Source organism: Dromaius novaehollandiae, chromosome W, assembly GCF_036370855.1.
Source record: "Dromaius novaehollandiae isolate bDroNov1 chromosome W, bDroNov1.hap1, whole genome shotgun sequence".
Classification (NCBI taxonomy): domain Eukaryota; kingdom Metazoa; phylum Chordata; class Aves; order Casuariiformes; family Dromaiidae; genus Dromaius; species Dromaius novaehollandiae.
In genome coordinates this window covers 32,699,605-32,710,633 of record NC_088130.1, presented here as the reverse complement: position 1 = coordinate 32,710,633, position 11,029 = coordinate 32,699,605, and the positions used below count along the sequence as shown (strand labels likewise).

General features: G+C 41.6%; 1 protein-coding gene across 15 annotated transcripts in view; it reads left to right on the top strand.

The window, feature by feature from the left end:
- The window catches only part of LOC112992421 (inositol hexakisphosphate and diphosphoinositol-pentakisphosphate kinase 2), a 52,855-nt gene that overhangs the window by 254 nt on the left and 41,572 nt on the right, over positions 1-11,029 (top strand). For 10 of the 15 annotated variants that reach the window (XM_064500330.1, XM_064500329.1, XM_064500327.1 and 7 more), the window contains exons 1-2: positions 35-112; positions 2,607-2,672. The exons of 1 other annotated variant lie outside the window; for it this stretch is intronic. The gene's annotated coding sequence lies outside the window, so the exon portion shown is untranslated. Of the gene's footprint in view, positions 1-28; positions 113-2,606; positions 2,673-2,735; positions 2,755-6,168; positions 7,843-11,029 lie in introns of those variants that run through there. 4 more of the 15 variants (XM_064500320.1, XM_064500319.1, XM_064500323.1 and 1 more) reach the window with 4 other exon arrangements.

Sequence of the window (11,029 nt, the reverse complement as noted above, 5' to 3'; positions counted from 1 at the left end):
GGGCGGGGCGGGCCGTGCGCGGCGCAGGGGGGGCGGGGCCGCGGGGCGGTGGCGGCGGCTCCTCAATGGGACGCGGGGGCGCGGGCGGCGCCATGCGTGGCGGCACGCGCAGGTGAGGCCGTTGTTGCCGCGCGCCGCTCCAGGCTCCCCCCCTTCCCTTCCCCTCCGCGCCCCGCGCTGCCCCCGGCCCGGCCCGGCCCGGCCCGGCCCGCCGCGGGGGATGCGGAGGGGCCCGCGCTGCCTCTCGCGGCCGGCTCGGCGCCGCCCGCCGCAGCCCGGTGGCGGTGGGCGCTGCCGCGCGCGGTGCGGGGGAGCCCCGCGGGCAGCCGGGCGGCGGGCGCGGCCCTAACGGAAGCGCGGAGCCGCCGGGCTCGCGGGCGCCAGCGGCTCGGCCGGGCGGTCCCTCTGCCTTCCCTCCGCCGGGCTCAGCCCCGCTGCGCGGCGGCAGGAGCGCTGAAGCTCTTTGTTTCCGCAGCAGCCGCCGCTTCCCCGGAGCAGCGTTACCGGGACAGCCCCGCCGCGAGGTCGCGGCGCCGCGCTGTGCGGAGGGGTGGTGGAGCTTCTGCGTGCGCGGGAGCTCGCGGGGCGGCGGGCAGCGCTCCCGGGGCGGCTTTCGTGTTACGCCTCCTAGAGCCCCGCGCGGGGCTCCGTGTTAATGCACTGAAAACTGGCAGTGAATTCCAGCTGTAACCTGGGAACAAGTTGTAGAGATGAAGTGGGTGGTATATAGGTAGGGGGCCTCTGTAATATCTCTGTGCTAATGGTGTTTTCCTGTACCTGGGAGCTTTACGGAGTCTTAGTAAGCTCTGAGTGTTGAGTATTAGTATGCTGCTTTCCTGATGTGTGTGTTTGGCTAGCAGTGATGCTTTTTGTACTTAGCGACTCTCCTCACAAAGCTGGGAGACTGGGGGAGCCTAGTGTCACAACCACAGTGAGATAAGTGGCTTCCTCGCTCTTCCAGACCGCTTGTATCTAGTGCTGTCTAAGCTGGAAAGCTACTCCTTATCCTTTGTATAGTCTTTTGTATAGTATTTCTGCAGCACGTTGAATCTTTGAGTGCTGTTTCCCATTGTCTGAGCTGCTGCTTGTCATATCTTCTCGAGATCCCTTTTGCTTTGTTTTTTGTAAACTGGTAGCAGGCCAAGCCTTTTCTGTGCAAGGTATCAAAATTCCTGAAGAACTCTGCCTTCGCTTTGGTGGAAACATGTGTGATTGTCTCACAGCTATTTTAAATGAAGGGAGGCAGTTAAACCTATCAGTTTCAGGAGGTTTTAATTCAACCCATAACAAAACTATTGTTGTTATGTAAAACTTTTTTTGATGAGGGAGTCAACTGATATAATATGCCTGTTGTGTTTCACGTTGGAGAAATATGATTTTTTGCACTGGTTGGCTTATCCTGTTTGGCTGACATGTTTTGTGGAAGTGTGCTTCTGCAGTTGTGGTTAGAGTGGATCAGGCCTCTCGAGACTGAGTATGTTGGAACTTTGGTACAGAATTTTTGGCAACAACTTTCTCATCTTTGCAAAAATTCTTCTCTCCGAAAGGTTGAAATAACTAGTTCTACTGTCTGGGAGAATATAGAGAAGCTGTTGTGATGTCTTTGAAGGGGGAGCTTTAAAAGATCAAAAATCAGCTTTACTTAAAACTTTCAGACTTGCCATTAATACAGCCATCTTTCATGGCTGATGCATGTGATGTGCGTGACAAGCTTTGATTTAGAAATGCGCTTGGAGGACGTGAAGGTTATCTGTACTGTGGCTCTGCAGGAGGCACTTGCAGTGCATGCCACATGTCAGTTTGTAGTGGTGTTTGCCAGTACTAAAAAAATACTTCCTTTCCATCTTGAAGGGAGGACAGTGATATTGACCAGACTGGGATTTTTTTAGACCTCTAAAGCTGTTCTGACACTGCTGCTGGAGGTCTGCAATGGTTCATTTTGCAGTTTAGACCCTATGACTGCTAAAGGGTGGAAGGATGAAGCACTGTGATAAAGCAGTGTTTGGGCTTCTTCATGCTCGACTGAATTTTAGTGGATGTCACTGAGTATGCTGGTGAGATGTTGGTGAAAAAATTAATTTCTTTAGGCAAAGAATTTTGTACGGGAAAGATTAAGGTATTTGTACAGAAAAGATGTTTTGTTTAAAGTTTGGTAATTCTAAATGACTAGAAATATTTTGATTTACTCTGTAGAATTACTAGAGAAGAAAGCAAACATGGGAAACTCAGCCAAGTAATTAATGCTTGAAAAATGTAACAGTTGTCTTTTAAGGCTAGACATTTCATTCATCCACAGCTTAAAAGGCGTATCTTCCCACTCTACAAAGCTGGCTTATTAGCGCAGTCCTGGTTCACATGGCAGGTTACTGCTCTGAACTTCTAGCACCTTGGGCTCGGCTACTGTAATGTGGAGGGTCAGATGGAAACCCTGCTTTAGGTGCACCAGTTAGGTAGCATGGTTCTGGGAAAATAATTCTGGTCCCTGGGAAAAGTTTTAGGCAACTGCAATTAGTTGGCTAGCTGAGCTACATAGTATTGAAAGAAATTTAAGTGCCTCTGTAAAGTAAATGCTGGTAAGATGGGTATTTGTGAATTTGTCTCCTTAGATCTTTGGCAAGATTTTACACGTTCGGTCCCTTCTGCTTTGGATTCAGAGCACCGAGCCCCCTCCTGTAAGTAGAAGCTCAATGGCCCTCCTTTGAAGAAAACTGCTGGCATGTGGGGGAAGTGGAGCTAGACCATGGCAGGCTAGCGGTGAGAACGCTTGACCGGAGCAGGAGAAATATCATTTCTATTCCGTCTTGTCTCAGTGGTTTCAAGTCCCTCTTTTCTGTTTATCAGAAAAATGTCCTAACCACCAAGCCAAAAAAAAGTGTGAATAAAAGTACTTGTACACTTTACTACTGAAGATGTAACAGTGCAAGAGTGATTTGGCCAGGAAAAATGTTTCGAGCACTTAACTGGCGGGGAAGGCTTCCTCTTCAAAATGTTTCTTCAAGTCTCAGAGTTCAGAGGAGTGAAAATGAAAGATTAGTCTCAATTTTAGAAAGGGGGCTGCTATAGCTTTTCTGGTGAAGTAGTGCATAAAGTAGTATATAAGAATGTTTTTGGAACACTACAAAATATTTATAATGTTCCTGTAAAGAAAATTTAGCATGTTCACAGTTGTCATTAAACCTAGATTATGGCTCTTCATCTGACTGTCTGAAAGCCACATTTGGCTTGCAGGTGCAACCAAGTGGCTGGCTAAAAGCAACAAATAAAAGAGTACTCTTCGACTTCTGCTTTGTAAAACTTCTATTGTGTCACCTCTTCCTGGCTGATTGTGGCGATTGCCCTACCCCATCACCAGAATGAAGGGGACTGGGATGAGCAGGCAGAGCTAGTAGAGGTGACACACTCAACTGGGAGTCTGGACAGGGCAAAAGTCTTTCTATAAGGTGCAGGGTTCAGGGTGTGCGGAAAGGAAGATGGTAAAGTTGTGGCTGTCCCTGTGCTGGAGCACAGAGCAAGTTGTGGTGGGTTGAAGCTCTTGATGATGAGAGCTAAAGGCTTTTCGTAATTTCACAATTCTCAGCCGGACTCTTATGCCACTGGACTTTGTATGTTTCAGTAGTTATTGGAAACTGCTATATCCTTTTGTATTTTCTGTTTGTTATGTTTCATTTGATGTAGTCCTCTTCTTCCGTGCAAATTATCAGCGGGCTAAAACTATAATGTTCTTTGTGACTTGGCGATGTAGCTGCTGTACATCTTTTCTTAGGTTTAGTCTATGTCTGTAATGGGCTGACAGCTGCTACTGGCCACCTTGTAGGATGTATGGTAGAACAGAACAACATTTGTGTGTAAATATTAATGTTATGTAATACTGAAGATGTGACACAGTAGACGTTGAATATTTAAGTAGATTGGAGAGCCAAGTATCTGTTGCTATGTAAGACATAGTACTAAACCAACAAGCAATTTCTGGTTTGCTCACAGTCTTGTCTTTGGCAATTTCCCTGTCTTCACATCCTTTCCCTGTTCTTCCACCTTCTCCATGTCATATTGCCTTTCTCTTCCTGATCACATGTCAGACCCAAGGAAATGTTGTTACCAAACATGGGCTTTGTTTGTAGTTCAAGAGTCTGCATTTAAATCTGAATTATCACCAAATTTGTTTGACTCATCCCTGAAGAGGTATTATACATATGGATAAAGTACTCGGGTCCTTACTTGCAGCTCTCATACTTGCTTGTGTCAGCTGTCTCAGCGTTCATACTCTGCGTTTTTGTTTTTCCTGTGTCCCCCTCGCTTCCCCCCGCCTCCCCTGTGTTGTTTCTACATGAGCAGCAACCCAACGGGCTGCCCGGCTGCCGTGGTTTGTCCCGCCAGTGCTCGCGTCGCGTAGTTGGGGTTCCAAAACAGACAGAACATGTGTCGGCAATCGTGAGGCGGACGTTGTCGTTGCCGTATTCAGTGACTACCGCCGAGGGAGAAACCTTTCCATTTTCAGGCTTCTTAAATGTGCCTTGTCTCTGTACTTTAGATCAGAAGCATAAATGTGTTTGAAAAACGTAAAAATTCCTTGGAAAAAAACCAACTTCCAGCTTGCTTTTGAAGACTTTGTTTAGATGATGTTTATTCAGACCATCTAACATACTGCGTATTGCTTAATGTTATATAGGCTGTTAATGAACATGTTAGGTATAGCAGTTCTAAAAATAAGATATCAAACTTTTTTTGATATCTTACTGAGACTACCCAAAAATTATTAAAGCTATTCAGTTTGTCAATCCTTTGAATTTGAATTGGAGGAAGCCGATAGTAGACTCCTGGCAGTTTGAATAAACTTACAATGGTAAGAACTGAGACTTAAAAAGGGGCAATACTTGGGGGAAAGGTGTTGTTTTATTTTTTAATAGAATCATATAACAGATGATCTCCAGTTACACTTTTTGTACAGTTATCTGTTTGTTTAAATTCCAAAATGTAAATGGAGCAAAGGTGTTTTTGAGTTGTTTTGTTATAATGGCATTTCCAAAAGAAATTTTCTTGTGTGGCTCCTGATTTGAAAGTGTTCTATGGCTGTTTAGTTTATGATATGTTTTTTTCTTGAGGTTACAAATGAGAAACATTTTTACTGTAGTTTTGACCTATTACTTTTCATTAGAGTGCAGTAGAGGTAGTTTGCTTTTTTGGTAGCTATACCTATACAAAAGAAAAGCTGGAGGAATGCTTGCTTCGTTTTACAAAAGTCGTATTTATATAAGTGTTTCATACAGAGCTGTTAAAACTTTGAGCTGTTTATACATGACTGTTCAGATCATTGCTCCTCTATTGAGCTGATTTGTTGCTGACAGTTATTGGAATGCTAATCTTTATGGTCTGAGTAAATATAGGAAGTACCAAGGCTGGATTCCTGAGCTGCTGTAACGTGTGGAGTGGGGACAGGAAAACTATTTGAGAGAATAACTGTTTAACATTTAGTAGGGGCTGCTTCTTGGTTTGTGAAACCTCTTTAAGATTTTACTTGTGAAAGTAGAGAACTGTTCTGTTAGAAAAAGCCTACAGAGTACCCCTGAAGTGAACACTGGACTTGAGTGTTTAATGGGCTATGATTCAAGTACAACCCTATCTGTTTATTATTATTAAATTTGTCTGTGTATGATTTTATATATTCAGAATGTTACCTTGGTATAGCTTTTATTAGTAAGCATTAATAATAGGAGTCAAACTTAAGGCTTTTTCTTTCTCCTTTGCATTATGCTGTTTTAGTGCCATTTACCTTTTCAGGGAAAAGCTGAGATTGATTTATTTCAAGAATGTACAATGAGCAAATTTACTGATGTTTTCTTTGAGCAGTTACTTTTTTTCTTCTTTTTTTTTTTTTGCCCCTCCCCCCTTTTTTGGCAAAGATTTATAGTATGGTGGTCATGAATAGAAGGTTTTAGGGCAGGCAGAATGAACAGACCATACGTTTAGTTGAAGGTTCTTTTAAAGAAACAACACTATTAAACTATGGTTTTCAAAAATAAGAGATTTTTAATCTGTAAACTGTAAAATAGAACCCTTGCGTAACAGCTGAGGTTTAAAGGGAACACAATCTAATTCGTTTTTACCTTGAGAGGTTATTGCACAGGAGGAGATTGTTGCCTGGATCTTCTTGCCGTTACCTCACTGGAAACGGATCAGTGTATGTTCCAGCAGAAAGCTTTGGGTTTTGTCTTGCTTAGATTGCAGTCTTCTCTGGTTGAGGTATGCATGTAATCTTTTAATCTTTGTTGTCTGGTGAGGCTTATGCTCATGCACTCGATATGAGAGGATATGACATAGAGCAGCTCTACCTCCATTTTGCTGCTGCTGCTCGCTACTTAATACAGAAAAGCGGGAGCTGGAAGGACTCTTCCTTGCTGTCTGTGGTAGCAAGATGGAATTCTGCTTAGAACACGGTGTGTTAGAAGCTTCTCCGATCAGCATCGAGACACCGCTGACAATGCTTCCAGAGGAACTGAGACTTCATTTCAGACGAGCTCCATCTTCTTGCTCTGTCATTTGTTGTTTCTCCTTGGCATACAATTTGAGAACCATGTATTAATCCAGTGACTGTCTCTTTACTTGGTTGCTGCGTTTTCTGTTGACTGCAGATTACTGTAGATGTTTTAGAAGGCTTCTGTAAATTATTCACATTTCTTCAGATTTTTCTTTCTGTGCCCCTTGTCTTGGACTTCTTATGTCACACACCGCAAGAAAGAAGTGGATTCCTTATTTTTTTATAGTAGCCAAAGCTTTTGGAGGGGAAGGATCTTGATTCTTATCTCTAAAAGCATTTACTCCAAAAATAAAGAATTTACTCACTTCTGTCATGACACAAATTTATGCTAATGACAGTAGTTTACAGCATCTGCTGTCTGAAAGATAAGCTGGTAATCATCAGCTGTCAGAATGCCAATTTATATGCAGTTCAGCTAGTCCATGCAGTAGTAGGTTATAAGACTGCAAAAGGGTCGGTACCTTTTCTTGATCTTGTATCTTTGCTCTTATTTTTACAAACTTAAAATTCTGGGTCCCATTTGCAGTAGTAGGGAATAGCAATCTAGCAATTCATCTATGTGGATAATTGATTTATAAAGTGAGTTCATCCCAAGATTTCTGTTGCTTCATCCATAGTCCTTACACTAGTTTTCTCTCCTTAGGAGAAAGTAAATTACAAAATAACCGTAATCGCCTATCTGGTCAGCTGAGATCTGTATTCTGAGTTGGCATTAATGCAGCTATCCTTTGATATTTCTGAAAACTGTAGTTTTCAAATCTTAAGAAAGCTCCCAAGAAGCAGCTGGAACCCTGCAAGACGCATCTTGCCAAGCTGCATTTCCTGTGTCTCTGGGGTAGGCTGAGGATGGTTTTCCAAACAAAATATATCAGTGTTTGCCTCACAATTGCAGTTTGTCTTTTCTTCTCTAGATTTATAAATGCATGCTCTTACCAGTCTTGCTGTAGTAACACTGAATGCACTCCTCCACAAGAGCTAGAGGGGCTCATCTGCAGCTGGAAAGTATGTGCTCATGAAGAGGATGCTTGCTCTTCAGACTAATAGCTTGGGAGTTTTGTCAACTGGTCTAAGACACCTGTGTAAGATAAATTCCTCTAGCACTGTGTTAAGATAGGTGGTGCCTTGCAACTTACTTGTTAGAAGACACAAAAGATGCCACCTTCAGGGGGTGAACAGTGTGATGAACCTTGCAGGAAGCAATCTGCTAACCACAAAGGTGACTGCTCAAAGTCTGTCTTCCACAAGTGAAGCTCCCTTTGATAGATCTTCTTGCCATCAGTAAGACCAACAAACACTCTCCAGATTCTTGCGTGAGTAAAATGAAGAAACGCTAAGTTTCAAATAGACTTGCTGATCTGTCCTGTTGGGGAATTACATTTGCCAGTCTGTCTTTGATTTGTAGAGGGGTTGTGCTTTTCCCTTCAATCTTTATTTGTATGATTTCCTAGCTAACTGCTTTGAGAAGTGATTGCTTCAGGTAAGAGAGATTCAAGTACTGCCAGAGACCCTCATATTGTGCCTATTTGATATTAACGTCAGATTCTTTGCTGTGCTTTTAGGAATACTGTAATCATCATGATCCTAGGCGCAGAATAACACGGCTTTTTGACATACTAAAGTTAACTGAATAAGCTTTGTCATCCAAAATTAGTAGATTTTTAGGTGAGTTAACTGCAGTTTTCTAAGGAGATCCAGGCATGTTTCATTCTCCTTCTAAGAGAAATTGTGTGTTAAAATGGTGCCCAACAGCCTGCTTTGGGAACTAAGGTCTTATTATGCTAAATACTGTGCATGTCTAGGAGGAGTTAATTCTTTTCCTTTGTGAAATTTTACGGGACCTGTGGGATATTTTTGCAATGTAATTGTTAATTCTGAAATTCATTAAATACTGCTCAGATTTGGAACAGATATTGAGTGTTAGTGGTGCTACCAAACACTATGTAAACACTTCACTACCTGACCAGGAATAAAATGCCTAGTCTTTAATTGCTTAACTTCACAAACTCTACCGCTTTCACAAAGGGCGCTACAGGAATATTTAGGGGGAAGAAAACTAACAACCCCCTTTTGATGACCTGCTGCTTATCTGCTTAAAGTGGTTGCTTTTTCTTCTTTAAGAGAAAACCTTAAGTTTTAAGAACTTGGTAGGACATCTGTTTTTCTTTTCTTGACATATTCTTTTCGAGGTTTTCTGTATATGAAAATTTGTGCTAGTGAAATAAATCATCAGGAGACAGCCTGTATGGTATAGTATTTTTCTTGTTTGTTCTACCCATCTCTTTTGCATCCTGGATGTCTCACATGCAGGGAAACGCATGGGTCCAATGTATTGAAAGGTTAGGTACTATGATACTTCTCCTTTTGGGGAGTTACTACAGCAGTATAGCTAGCAAAAGTACTTAAGAACTGTTGTTCTAAAGTCAGACCAAAGATAAGTCTAGCTGATAACGAAATGTCTAGGGAGGAACATGTGGCCTGTTCTCTTGGTCATTCAAGAATGATCGTTCATCTTGCAGCAGCTTGGGGACTTCAAGAGATGGTATCATATCTGCTATTTTCTTCCATCCATGAATTTGCCTAATCACATTTTGAACCCATACAAGCTTATAGAATCAAAACCATCTGGATTTCCAAAACGTAATTATGTATATTGTGAGGGAAAAAACTGTTCTTTTTGTCTCTTCCATCTGCTAGTCTTTGCCCTCAAGCAAAATATTAGAAAGGATAATGAAGAGTCCTACCCTATTTTCCTTCTCCATTGCTAGTGATTTTGCAGATTTGTCATACCTCAATCATTTATCCTTTTCTTTACATTCTCTTCTTTTTTTCTAAAGAGGAAGTGACAAGAACTTCATGTTGTACGTGCTGCAGTGTTGCGCCACGATTTGTACCATAGCCTTACAAAGAGTTCTGCTTTTTCTTCTGTGTTGCCTCACTTATTCTTAAGGAATAGCTGTAAAATATTGCAGTACCTCCTTCTGTTCCTCTTGACTGAGTTGATGATCTTTTTTTCTTTGGTCTGGTGAGGAACTCACCTGCATAATTAATTATGCTTTTAAATATGAGAGTATTTACAGAACGGGGGGGGGGGGGGGGACAGACTGTCTTGAGAGGAGCTGTTAAACTTTTCATTTTTCTTAAGTTTGGATCCAATTCTTCAGACTGCCAATTTTTTTAATCTTTAGTACTATTTCAAAATTCTGTATTAGTTGCCAGTAACCTCTGCCTTGCTGAATCTTTCTTGAGGCAGGATTTGGACAGTTTGTTTTCTTCCCCTTTTCATAAATGGAATTCTCTCAATACCTAATTTCTAACTCTCATGTGGGAGCAAAATGAATTGTTTGAAGTTTCATTTTGTCCTTGTTGCTTGAAACACAAACAGCTGCAGTTTGACATAAGGGAAAGTAATTTTTATTAGTGGGATTGAAACAGCAGATACATAACAAATAAATTTAAGAGTGGAATCACTTGCTGTGGCTCCAGGATCCCTGCATGTCTGTTCAGACCTCAGCTTTTCCAGATCTGAAGCAGCTATATTGTTTATCCATGCTTAATCTGTCACTCTCTGGCTTATGACAGATCCTTTCTGCTTTATTTGCCACCCTCTTTCGCAGGAGGCTGAGTGACTGGTTACCATTGGAAATTTCCTATTGCTTTACTTGGTTTATAGAACAATCAAAGTTATTTTGGCAGATTAAAAGACAAGTTCAGTTCTGCTGAGACATCACTGTTCAACAGCACTTACATAATGATCTGACTAGTAAACAACCTAAATGATTTCTGTTCCTGTCTCTTTAATTTAGAACATTTATGCATTATACTGACTTCTTTCTCATTGCCTAAAACCATTGTTTAAGAAGCAGTAGAGGCAAACTGCAACAGCCACGCCGCAGCTCAGTCTGTGTAGCTACTGGGTACTTGCAGTCCTTTAAATGGCTTCTTCCAGCTCACTGAAGCCACATGATCAGATGAACTTCTAAACAAATAACTGCTTATTAAAATTCCAAATAATGAGTTATAATTAATAGTATAAAACCATGCACAATTTATAAAGTAACAGTTGTCTAGTTAATATAACAGAAGACTGAGCATCAAGTCTCTTTGTTTCTATATACAGCTTACTTGGCCAAGACTTTCTTTTGATGTGGCTGGTTAATATGTGTTCGTTTCACTGGGACATCGAAAGCTGATGTTTAGAAGTAGTTTTGATCAAAGGCAGTGCTAATGGGTACCTCTGTAAATATTTTTTCAGTGTGAAAATGAAGCAACACTTAATTGAACTAAATAAGCACACAACATCAAGTTGGCATATATGTTTTACTTTCAAACCAAAGTCTTACTCTGTTTTTGAAAGAATAGTTTTCTTAAATAGCCTTAATGGTGGCTTTATATGTTGGGTTTTTTTTTTTTTTGGAATTTTTGTCTATTAGTTTTAGTTGTTTGTCGCTGCTCGTTTTATCAGGAAACTAGAAAAAACAGCTGACCGAAATTGGTATT